Here is a 13,545-nt window from a genome sequence, read left to right on the forward strand (position 1 = left end):
GAATAAAAAGAAGCAATCTGAGAATGATGAGGATAAAAAGAAGAAGAGAAGAGAAGCAAATCAAGATCAGCCACATCTAATACTGAGATACAGCAAGGAGAGCTACAAGATTCAAAAAACGCTAGCCAAATACTGGAATGTCTTGAAAAAAAGATCCAGACATAGGCAATACAATTGGAGACCAACCGTTGGTGTCTTATAGAAGAGCACCAAGTCTATCCGACTCTCTGGTAAGAAGCCATTTTGAAGACAAAAAACCTGAAACATGGCTACAACAAAGATCGAAAGGTCTTACAAAGTGTACAACGTGCAAGTCCCCCCGCGATCATGGGGTGTACGAGCCATACCCCCATTGTACGATGGGTGTACGAGCCGTACCCCATGTACGATGGGTGTACGATCGGTGTACGAGCCGTATCCTCATTGTACGTTGGGTGTACGAGCCGTACCCCATGTACGATTGGTGTACGAGCCGTACCCCCATTGTACGATGGGTGTACGAGCCGTACCCCATGTACGATGGGTGTACGATCGGTGTACGAGCCATATCCCCATTGTACGTTGGGTGTACGAGCCGTACCCCTTGTACGATTGGTGTACGAGCCGTATCCCCATTGAACAATACGATTATCCCAACGCATAGACAATCATCCGGCACTCCACGGTAGGGTTGAAAAAGTCCTTTTATTTCTTTAAAAATGACAAACTACATCGACGCGTTTCGGGAGTCAAGCTCCCTTGTTCATGATGTTTTACCACCATTTTTTCGCATTAAAATACACTACACAGTGATAGTAAAAACAGAAAATGGAAAAAGTGTTAACCATTAAACCACAATTGTCTGGAATGTGGCGGCCATATTTTAACGTGTTACTTCACAATAATCACCAGGCTTTCCACTTCATTGTAGTAATTCAGGCCCTGTGCACCGAGGAATTTAATTCCCACCCTGACTGGCCTACATTCAGGCACTGCATCTAACCCTCCTCCAACTGCCATCCCCAATTGCAGCCAACAAGTCCTTGTCCGAAGTTTGACTGTGCTCAGCGAGTGTTAGCTGCAGGACCTGTTCTACTAACAGGCATTGCGCCCAACTGGCTGCCAGCTGCCAACCCTGCACAAATCCTTTCAACAGGGAATATTTACGATGGAAAGTAAAATAGGAATACACTTCTTTTTCAACCCCCTAAACGTTTTTTTCTTCTGCATAGAACTGAAGAAAAATTGGCATGCTGGACCTCAGGAGAGTATGATTGTCAAATTTAGTGCAGAACTGCACAAATGAGCCAAAGTTATCTGCAAATCAAAAAATGCCTTTTCAATTTTTCAATGTAAAGAGTGGCTAAATCATAACTACAGTGGCATATATCTGTATATATATGTCACTTATGTCATTTGAGACATCATCAATGACGTCATACTTGAAGTCATAGAACTTGTCATGGGTTAAGTAATAAGGTTCACCAACAAAATATTAAGTACAAAATATCTACTATCAAACATAATGGGGTTGATTCCGATTCGGGAAAAAAACCGTCCGTACGATTTGTATCCTGAGCCCTCTCCGTGTGAATCGTACCCGTCCGTCCGAGTTGCGTAGTACGATCCGTAATCCGTGAATCCGTCCGAATCGTCGCGATCCGTACGTATTTCAAGGCTGAAACCGTGCACCGTACGACTCGTACACATGCCGTACGACCCTACGAGTACGATCTGGACCGGGGTATGAGGACGCGATTCGTACGGTCCACGTCAGGTAAGGGCGAGTCGTACGGAAAAGAACACAAACACATATTCACCGTACGGTCCGTACACCCCATGATCGCAGGGGTACGCACCGTACCCCTGCGATCATGGGGTGTACACACCGTAACCCATGTACGATGGGTGTACGCACCATACCCCATGTATGATGGGTGTACGCACCGTACCCCATTTACGATGAGTGTTCCCATCGTACATGGGGTACAGTGCATACACCCAGCGTACATGGGGTACGGTGCGTACACCCATCATACATGGGGTACAGTACGTACACCCATCGTACATGGGATACGGTGCATACACCACATGATCGCAGGGGTACGCACTGTACCCCTGCGATCATGTGGGGTACGCACCGTACCCGGGGGGTCGTTCTGTACCTGCTTCAGCGCGAACTCTGCTTTTACGGCTGTTTTCAGCTCCCGTAGTAAAAGGGTCGTACAGTGCGTACCCGACACGTATCGTACTTTCTGGGCCGTAAAAACCAGCCGCGAACCGTACAGATGTCGCGTACAGCGGGTTCCGAGGGAGAATCGTATGGAGATTAGAGTTGTACGCTCTGTGTACGACTCGTACAGAGTACAGCTCCTGGTACGAATCGTACTTCGTCGTACGTACTGGGGACGTTGCCGGGTACGATTCATATGGGAAAAACGCTCCAAACGGCTATTCGGAGCGTTTTTTCCCGAATCGGAATCAGCCCCATTGAGTTAAAAATATTGATAAAATATATAGCTTTCACTTGTCTAACATATCGATTTTTAAACACATATACATTTAAATAATAAACATGAATTAAAAGTAAATATTAATACTAATATAATTAAAATAAAATATATGTAATCGTTTTTGAAGAATATAACATTTATTATTATTTTAAAAATTAAAACAACCTAATATATTGATAAATGTATTTTTATTTACAAATATCTAATTTAAAATATTACTAAATTAATATTTTAATTGATATTATTTTTAATACCTTTTAATGTAATCATATCAAAAATAAATATATATACATTTATCCAATAACATAAATATTTAAAAATCAACCATTTTCATAACAAATAAAAACAAAATAAAAATTAGGATTGTACTAAAAATAATTCATTAAAAACATAAATAATTATAAATATTATAATTTGAAATAACCAAAAACATATTAATATAGATTGAAACAATATAAAGTAAACTACAGAATATTTAAATTAATACATATACTATATATTATTTATACAACTTATAAATATATGGTAGAGAAAGGGGCCGATAACGATGTTGGTCAGAAAGCCTCTGACCACCAGTCGGAAACTTTCCGACCAACACGGTCGGTTTGCGGTCCAACCGTCAAATTGCAATATCGGCGGTCGGAGCATGAACTGGCCGGTCATTCCGACACTGTTCCGACCGGCTCTCGGAGTCTTGAGGCAAGTCAAAACCACACCGTAAGCGCCTATGGATGGCGTTTTCACCGTCGGATTACGATGTTGGTTTCTCACAGCCTTTCCAACATGGAAAGGCTGTCAGAAAGTGACTTTGGGGCCCCTAGCAGGAACCCCTTGCCTCCACAGCTACAAAAGGTGGCCGAGGGGGTACCTAGGGCGCCCCCCTGTAAATTATTGCATGCTGTGGCAGGCCTGCCACAGGGTGCAGGGTTTTGCACAGACACCCATTTCTTTATGGGAACCTGTATTGGGGCCGGTATATGGCCGTAACACAATCTCCCGTAGAGAAATGGGTGTATCTGACCTAACAGTGTTCCGTTGCATTGTAATTAAGCGATCGGAACCGCCGACCAGAGACGGTGTCAGTCAGAGGCAACTCCGACTGATATCCTAATAAGCCCCAAAGTGTCAAACTCAGGAGGTGTTAAATTCACAAGTCCCACTACAATCAATGCTACAGTAGAAAAAAGTATTAGATGTCGGATGGGTAAAATTTACTATTCCCACTCCAGTCAATGCAACAGTAGGGAAAGAGTTGGAATTTGGAGGGGTAAAATTGACTATTCCAACTCCATTCAATATAACAGTAGGGAAACTGTTAGATTGCGCAGGGGTAAAATTTGCTATTCCCACTCCAGTCAGTACAACAGCAGGGAAAGTGTTGGATTGCAGAGGAGTAACAGTTACTATTCCCACTCCATTCAGTATAATATTAGGGAAAGTGTTGAATTGAGGAGGGAAACATTTACTATTCCCACTCCAGTCAGTAAAACAGTGGGGAAAATGTTGGATTTTATTTACAATGAAAAAGCATAACACAATGAACACATAAAATACTAAATTATAGTTACATTTTTTTTTTACTCTTTTTAATTTTGTTATTACTTACATAACTTCTACTCTATACCTCTACAAGCTACACACATCACAGCTAAAATGTATATTTACATTAATAATATTTATACATTTTACATCATTAAATAGGTATTAAAATATTAATACTAATTAACTACTAATAAAACATTGAAATGTAATTATATTTCCCTTTATCCATACAAAACAAACAACCCACACCTAATATATAAAAAATAATAATAATTAAATAACCTACATAATTAATAATCAATTCCATAACTAATATGACTAATTAACTAATAATAAATTAGTTATATTTAATTACTTTCCCATCCTTTATCACTACAAATACAATTCACACATATAACCCAAACAATATTTTAATTATATATTTACATAATTATTTATCGTTTAATCTGTTATTAAAACTTAACAATATTTATTAATTAAAACTCCTTACATAGCACCTGGGCCTTCGTTGTCATAGGTGGCTCACTGCATGGTGTGGGAGTCGGCGTCGGCGTTGCTCCCACGCAGAGAGAGCAGCTATTTATGCTGCTACCTTCAGGTGGGAGCAATATCTTGTTGTGTTTCGCTGCCCGCTCCCTGCCCACATCAGTGCCAGCAGCGAAATAAATCAAAAGTCTGCTCCCAACCGGTTGGAGCACTTTTAAGCTGCTACCCTCTGGGAGCAAACTTTGTGTTTGCTCCTGTTTGGTGGGAGATTTGAAAATGCTCCTGACAGATGGGAACAAACACAAGATTCCCTGCCCACACCGGTGCTGGCAGGGAAGCTGCTGTGCCCTGGGTGTGGGTTCCCCCAGACATAGCGAGTAAGCTGGCCCATGGGATGGGGTCCCCAGGGCTTTTAAAGGCTCAGGGATGGAAGCCACATGGCCCTGCTCCCTTTTGATGTAAGTGACAGCCCTGGGGGATGGGGTCCCGGGACCTTTTTAAGGCTCAGGTAGGACGGCCCCTTACCCTTTTTAAACAAATTGGACCCAGGGGGATGGGTCCCCAGGGCCAAAAATTGCCGCACTCACCTCCTCTTACAAAGTTGATTGAGAGCCAGGGCATGGAGTCCCCAGGGCCGAAACCGGTTCATGGAGGGGGGCCGCTCACCTCCCTCTCCTCAAATAATCTATATGGCCCCAGGAGATGGGGTTCCAGGGGCCTAAAATGGGCCGGGGGAGGAGGGGCCAGTACCCATGTACTAAAAAAAGGAAGGCCACATTTATGTTTCTTTTTGCTGCAATTCCACAGAGTCCCAAAGGATTATGGCAAAAAAGCAATTTGTTATATATATATATATATATATATATATATATATATATATATATATATATATATATATATATATATATATATTAAGTTCCACAGGTTGCCCAAATTCGGGGTGCACTCCTCAATCAACATTCATAGGGTCAGAGAAGAACCAGGCACACTCGGCGTCAGCAGATTCCTGACGCGTTTCGGGATAACCTCCCTTCCTCATAGGCTGTCTGCTGCACAATGAAAGCCACCATACGGATTTCCCAGCAATACCCTCGTTTTTTATTTCAATGCGGTTCAACATTCGAACAGGTGAGTAAATGCACCATTGCTTTCTGGGACTGGGAGTCCATAAATAAATACCCATGTGGGCTGCTGGCAGTCTGTTGCACAAAATGTTGCACATCACGGGTGTGCCATCACGATCTTCCCCCAAAGCAATGGTGCATTTACTCACCTGTTCGAATGTTGAACCGCATTGAAATAAAAAACGAGGGTATTGCTGGGAAATCCGTATGGTGGCTTTCATTGTGCAGCAGACAGCCTATGAGGAAGGGAGGTTATCCCGAAACGCGTCAGGAATCTGCTGACGCCGAGTGTGCCTGGTTCTTCTCTGACCCTATGAATGTTGATTGAGGAGTGCACCCCGAATTTGGGCAACCTGTGGAACTTAATATATATCGGCCGGCTCGGTCGAGGGGAGCACCACTGCGAAACTCAGCGGTTCCTGTGCTGGACTGTTGTTTGGCGCGCAGGACCTTTTGACAGAGGCAGTATTTGGGGGAAGATCGTGATGGCACACCCGTGATGTGCAACATTTTGTGCAACAGACTGCCAGCAGCCCACATGGGTATTTATTTATGGACTCCCAGTCCCAGAAAGCAATGGTGCATTTACTCACCTGTTCGAATGTTGAACCGCATTGAAATAAAAAACGAGGGTATTGCTGGGAAATCCGTATGGTGGCTTTCATTGTGCAGCAGACAGCCTATGAGGAAGGGAGGTTATCCCGAAACGCGTCAGGAATCTGCTGACGCCGAGTGTGCCTGGTTCTTCTCTGACCCTATGAATGTTGATTGAGGAGTGCACCCCGAATTTGGGCAACCTGTGGAACTTAATATATATCGGCCGGCTCGGTCGAGGGGAGCACCACTGCGAAACTCAGCGGTTCCTGTGCTGGACTGTTGTTTGGCGCGCAGGACCTTTTGACAGAGGCAGTATTTGGGGGAAGATCGTGATGGCACACCCGTGATGTGCAACATTTTGTGCAACAGACTGCCAGCAGCCCACATGGGTATTTATTTATGGACTCCCAGTCCCAGAAAGCAATGGTGCATTTACTCACCTGTTCGAATGTTGAACCGCATTGAAATAAAAAACGAGGGTATTGCTGGGAAATCCGTATGGTGGCTTTCATTGTGCAGCAGACAGCCTATGAGGAAGGGAGGTTATCCCGAAACGCGTCAGGAATCTGCTGACGCCGAGTGTGCCTGGTTCTTCTCTGACCCTATGAATGTTGATTGAGGAGTGCACCCCGAATTTGGGCAACCTGTGGAACTTAATATATATATATATATATATATATCCCGCACGGATAATTAACGATACAGAAAAGGGGGTGGTGATGAACAGAGTGTCTGAATTAAGCAGACCACTCTTACCCAATCCAAAGATCAGGGCTTGATCCATCACCGTTATTTATCTCACTGCCCCATCCCAGCTCAGAACCTGGCTATATGCAAATTAGTCTGTCCCTGGCCCAGTGCATCATGGGAACAGGGCAGACCAAACTACCAAGCCAATTCTTCACCAGAAAGGAGACAAGCTACCGGGGACCGGTTTCTGGCATTTCAGCCTCTTCGGCCCGGCTTGCTTGAATCCTGATGGAGCAGTGAGAAAGGGACTCATGTCTGAGTATACCCTGCCACACCTATAGTGGCCAAAAACGATACAGAAAAGGGGGTGGTGATGAACAGAGTGTCTGAATTAAGCAGACCACTCTTACCCAATCCAAAGATCAGGGCTTGATCCATCACCGTTATTTATCTCACTGCCCCATCCCAGCTCAGAACCTGGCTATATGCAAATTAGTCTGTCCCTGGCCCAGTGCATCATGGGAACAGGGCAGACCAAACTACCAAGCCAATTCTTCACCAGAAAGGAGACAAGCTACCGGGGACCGGTTTCTGGCATTTCAGCCTCTTCGGCCCGGCTTGCTTGAATCCTGATGGAGCAGTGAGAAAGGGACTCATGTCTGAGTATACCCTGCCACACCTATAGTGGCCAAAAACGATACAGAAAAGGGGGTGGTGATGAACAGAGTGTCTGAATTAAGCAGACCACTCTTACCCAATCCAAAGATCAGGGCTTGATCCATCACCGTTATTTATCTCACTGCCCCATCCCAGCTCAGAACCTGGCTATATGCAAATTAGTCTGTCCCTGGCCCAGTGCATCATGGGAACAGGGCAGACCAAACTACCATGCCAATTCTTCACCAGAAAGGAGACAAGCTACCGGGGACCGGTTTCTGGCATTTCAGCCTCTTCGGCCCGGCTTGCTTCAATCCTGATGGAGCAGTGAGAAAGGGACTCATGTCTGAGTATACCCTGCCACACCTATAGTGGCCAAAAACGATACAGAAAAGGGGGTGGTGATGAACAGAGTGTCTGAATTAAGCAGACCACTCTTACCCAATCCAAAGATCAGGGCTTGATCCATCACCGTTATTTATCTCACTGCCCCATCCCAGCTCAGAACCTGGCTATATGCAAATTAGTCTGTCCCTGGCCCAGTGCATCATGGGAACAGGGCAGACCAAACTACCAAGCCAATTCTTCACCAGAAAGGAGACAAGCTACCGGGGACCGGTTTTCACCGGATAATTAACGCAGTACTCCTTTTGGCTTTTCATGAAGTTTTATTCAATCGAAAATCTCCTACGCATTTCGAACTATGTTCCTGATCACGGTAGTGTTGACAAAGTCCTTTGTCAATTTCTCATTTTTATACATGTGCAAGATATCATTCAAACAGTGCATTCTGGGAGGGGTAGTTTGCCTTGAGAAACATGATTCGTGGCAGTATAAGAGCTTAATAACAGAAGATTAAAGACATTTCCTAATGGTGGACAATCCCATAGTTTCCACGATGTACTTTATTCAGGAAGTACACAAGACACTTAATAAACCACTGGGACGCCTGATTATATCAAGCTGTGGCAGTTTATATGAAAACATATCTGCATATGCAGACTTCTTCACCGATTGTCTCGACATTAAATTCATACATTAAGGACACTGGGGACTTCCTTCGCATACTAATGGGGACCCAATGGTAACCAAACTATCTGCTAGTTACAATCGACGTGGTGTCGCTGTACACTTCAATAGATCATGATAAAGATCTCAATGCCATCCAATATTTCTTGAATCAAAGACCAGTCAGTGAACTACAACACACAAACATGTTAATTGACATGATAACAATATGTTTGAACAACAACGTCTTCCTCTTCAACAAAAAATTCTACTCACAATGTTGTGGTACTGTGATGGGAGTTTCCTTCTCTCCAAGCTATGCGAATCTCATGATGGGATGGTGGGAGAGGAACATAGCTTGGATAGAAGAAAACAACCATCATACTATGAACATATCCCTCTGGCTGCGGTTCATAGATGACCTATTCCTGCTATGGAAGGGGACGGAAACGGAATTCTTAGATTATCTAGCAGTCCTCAACAAGAATGATGTGGGGTTAAAATTTACACAGAACCTGAACTCAAAATAAATCGAATTTCTGGACACTAAGATCTACCTCAAACACAATTAAATGCACACGACAGTACATAGAAAAAAGACAGCAACTAACAACCTACTGCAAAGATTGAGTTTCCATCCGCAATCACTAAAGAAGAGCATACCCTACGGGGAATTCTTACGAATGAAGAGAAATTGCTCGGAACAACTAGAAATGACAAAGAAATTTGATGAAACTAAAACCCGGTTTTTGGAGAGGGGATACAGACATACAGACATTAAACGTGGAGAAGAGAAAACAAAAAGCAAAACAAGAGCGGAAACTCTGGTGAATAAAAAGAAGCAATCTGAGAATGATGAGGATAAAAAGAAGAAGAGAAGAGAAGCAAATCAAGATCAGCCACATCTAATACTGAGATACAGCAAGGAGAGCTACAATATTAAAAAAACGCTAGCCAAATACTGGAATGTCTTGAAAAAAAGATCCAGACATAGGCAGTACAATTGGAGACCAACCGTTGGTGTCTTATAGAAGAGCACCAAGTCTATCCAACTCTCTGGTAAGAAGCCATTTTGAAGACAAAAAACCTGAAACATGGCTACAACAAAGATCGAAAGGTTTTACAAAGTGTACAACGTGCAAGTCCCCCCGCGATCATAGGGTGTACGAGCCGTACCCCCATTGTACGATGGGTGTACGAGCAGTACCCCATGTACAATGGGTGTACGATCGGTGTACGAGCCGTATCCTCATTGTACGTTGGGTGTACGAGCCGTACCCCATGTACGATTGGTGTACGAGCCGTACCCCCATTGTACGATGGGTGTACGAGCCGTACCCCATGTACGATGGGTGTACGATCGGTGTACGAGCCGTATCCCCATTGTACGTTGGGTGTACGAGCCGTACCCCATGTACGATTGGTGTACGAGCCGTACCCCCATTGAACAATGGGTGTACGAGCCGTACCCCCATTGTACGATGGGTGTACGAGCCGTACCCCATGTACGATGGGTGTACGATCGGTGTACGAGCCGTACCCCCATTGTACGATGGGGGTACGGCTCGTACACCCATGATACATGGGGTACGGCTCGTACACCCATCGTACAATGGGGGTACGGCTCGTACACCGATCGTACACCCAAAGTACAATGGGGGTACGGCTCGTACACCGATCGTAAAATGGGGGTACGGCTCGTACACCCATCATACATGGGGTACGGCTCGTACACCCATCGTACAATGGGGGTACGGCTCGTACACCGATCGTACAATGAGGGTATGGCTCGTACACCGATCGTACATGGGGTACAGCTCGTACACCCATCGTACAATGGGGGTACGGCTCGTTGGCTCGTACACCGATCGTACATGATCGTACAATGGGGGTACGGCTCGTACACCGATCATACAATGGGGGTATGGCTCGTACACCCCATGATCGCAGGGGTACGGTACGTACCCCTGCGATTATGGGGGGTATGGACCGTACGGTGTGTATGTGTTTGTGTGCTTTTCCGTACGACTCGCCCTTACCTGACGTGGACCGTACGAATCGCGTCCTCATACCCCGGTCTGGATCGTACTTGTCGGGTCGTACGGCATGTGTACGATTCGTACAGTATGTGCACGAGTCGTACGGTCAACGGTTTCAGCCTTGCAATACGTACGGATCGCGACGATTCGGACGGATTCACGGAATACGGATCGTACTTCGCGACTGGGACGGACGGGTACGATTCGTACGGAGAGGGCTCCGGATACAAATCGTACGGACGGTTTTTTTCCCGAATCGGAATCGACCCCATAATGTGTATGCAATTGATATAATAGACATCGCACACCGACAGTGCTCACCAAATAAATATACATTTGATTATTGTGATGGCGTAATCAAATAGCAGGGCAGACATGAACAATAAAGTTGATTGAAAACATAAATAACCTGTTTCTCAAGGCGAACTACCCCTCCCAGAATGCACTCTGTTCGAATGATATTTTGCACATGTATAAAAATGAGAGATTGACAAAGGACTTTGTCAACACTACCGTGATCAGGAACATAGCTCGAAGCGCGTAGGAGATTTACGATTGAATAAAACACAATGAAAAGCCAAAAGGAGTGCTGCGTTAATTATCCATGCAAGACGCTGTTCTGGTTTCGCCGCGAGCACAGACTGTTAAAGTTCTCCTCTCCTTCAGGACGTTTTGTATTTGGTTATATATATATATATATATATATCTATATATATATATATATATATATATATATATATATAGATATATATATATATATATATGTACCACACAAAAAATAATTACTCTTGGCACTCCGCTTGGTAAATTCAAGTTAGTTTATTCCACAACTGTGATGGCCATCAGTTGTGTGGTATATAATACGAGACCCCTGTCCTGGTCTCGACTCTGGCACCAACTTTAAAGTGCTCCCTTTGCGACAGGACAATTGGTGTTATAATATATATATATATATATATATATATATATATATATATATATATATATATATTGATTATAGGATTATCCCATACGCGTAGACAATCATCCGGCACTCCACGGTAGGGTTGAAAAAGTCCTTTTATTTCTTTAAAAATGACAAACTACATCGACGCGTTTCGGAAGTCAAGCTCCCTTGTTCACGATGTTTTACCACCATTTTTTCGCATTAAAATACACTACACGGTGATAGTAAAAACAGAAAATGGACACAGTGTTAACCATTAAACCACAATTGTCTGGAATGTGGCGGCCATATTTTAACGTTTTACTTCACAGTAATCACCAGGCTTTCCACTTCATTGTAGTAATTCTTATTTGTGCCTTCTTAGGGAAAAATATTTTTTCTTTCTTATATTTTTTCATTTTGACCATGTACATTAATTGGGAATTTTAATTCCTCAAAAAGCATTTTCAAAATTCGACATAAATTACCATATGCATTTGTTCTACAATTAAAATGATAGTGCTTATTTAAAAGAATTCGCAATTAGAAGCATTCCTAAAGTGTTTTTGGCAAGTGCCCTTTCCAGTATTCATTGGTCCTTGTAAAAGTGCGAAGCGCTAATGCGACTTTGTTTTTACACATTATGCATTTCCAAAAGAAGAAAGGAAAACTGAAAGTTCAGTATGGAACGGAGCAAACAATTCATATGATTTACACACTTTGAAAACTTCATATCCATAAGGAAAGGGACTACCCCTATAAAAAAGTGCTTATGCTTAAGTAAACCATAATATATGAAAAAAGTGCTTATGCTCATGTAAACTGTGATAATTTTCTCACTGTAAACATTTCACTCTTTTCCAATACAGTACTCTATTAATAAATAAAGTGCAGTGCTTATGTAAACTAAATTCATCTCTCTTATAGTAAACATTTCCACTCTTCACCATTTCAATATTCCGTCACTTTTTAGTGCAAAAGAACAATTCTATCATAAAGTGCAAATGCATAATAATTCCTAAAGTGCAAGAACTATCTTAATGTCACTGGTCCATTTCATTCATGTATCAAAAATACTACCACTGTCAAAAGAAAAAATATTCCTAGTTAAAAACACAATCAGTTCATGGTTACAGGTGTAAATCTATGTTTCAACTCTTCATCATATTCTTTTACAGTACTTAAGACAGACATGTATATAAATCCTCATCTACATTGAGCCCATATGGTTCTTTACAGTTAAAATCCAGAATAAAATATGTATCTAACTTCCGGAGTTCCCTTTCTCTGTCCCCCCCTCTCTTTCTCTTGGGGACTTCTGCTATACAAGTATATTGCAGACTCTCAGGGTTACTCTGGTGATGGGACTCAAAATGTCTCGCGACAGGATAAGGTCTGTCTTGATTGACGATTGCTCGCCTGTGTTGAAGGATTCTTTGATGAACAGGTAGGGTCGTACTACCTATATATATTTTTGGGCATGGACATTGTAACAAGTAAACAACAAAATTGCTTTTGCAGGTCATAAAACTCCTGATGGTAATGGTTTTATTAAAATCTGTTTTAAGGCTAGTTCGATTCATGCATGTTGGCATGCCTTACATTTAGCAAATTTTTTTAAACCTGGTTTCTGTTTTAACCAATTTGAGGAACCCTTCTTTTTCTCCACGAATTCACTCCTGACGATCAAATCTTTTAAAGATTTAGATTTTCTATAAGTGATCTCAGGATTCTTCTGGACTCTGGGACCTAACACCGGATCATTTTTTACAAGGTACCAGTGTTTCTTTAAAATTGATCTTACTTCTTTATGTTTTACATTAAAGGTAGTGATGAACCTAGAGTTAATCTGGTTCCCCTGGAGTTTAATATTTCCTGCTGTCTTTTGGTCCATGAGGGTTCAAAGAATATCTTATGTCGCATTACATTTCTGGCTTTGCTAGCTGCCCCTTATAAAATGCCTGGTTTGTACCCCCTTTGGATGA

Source organism: Lissotriton helveticus, chromosome 10, assembly GCF_964261635.1.
Source record: "Lissotriton helveticus chromosome 10, aLisHel1.1, whole genome shotgun sequence".
In the NCBI taxonomy this organism is placed as follows: domain Eukaryota; kingdom Metazoa; phylum Chordata; class Amphibia; order Caudata; family Salamandridae; genus Lissotriton; species Lissotriton helveticus.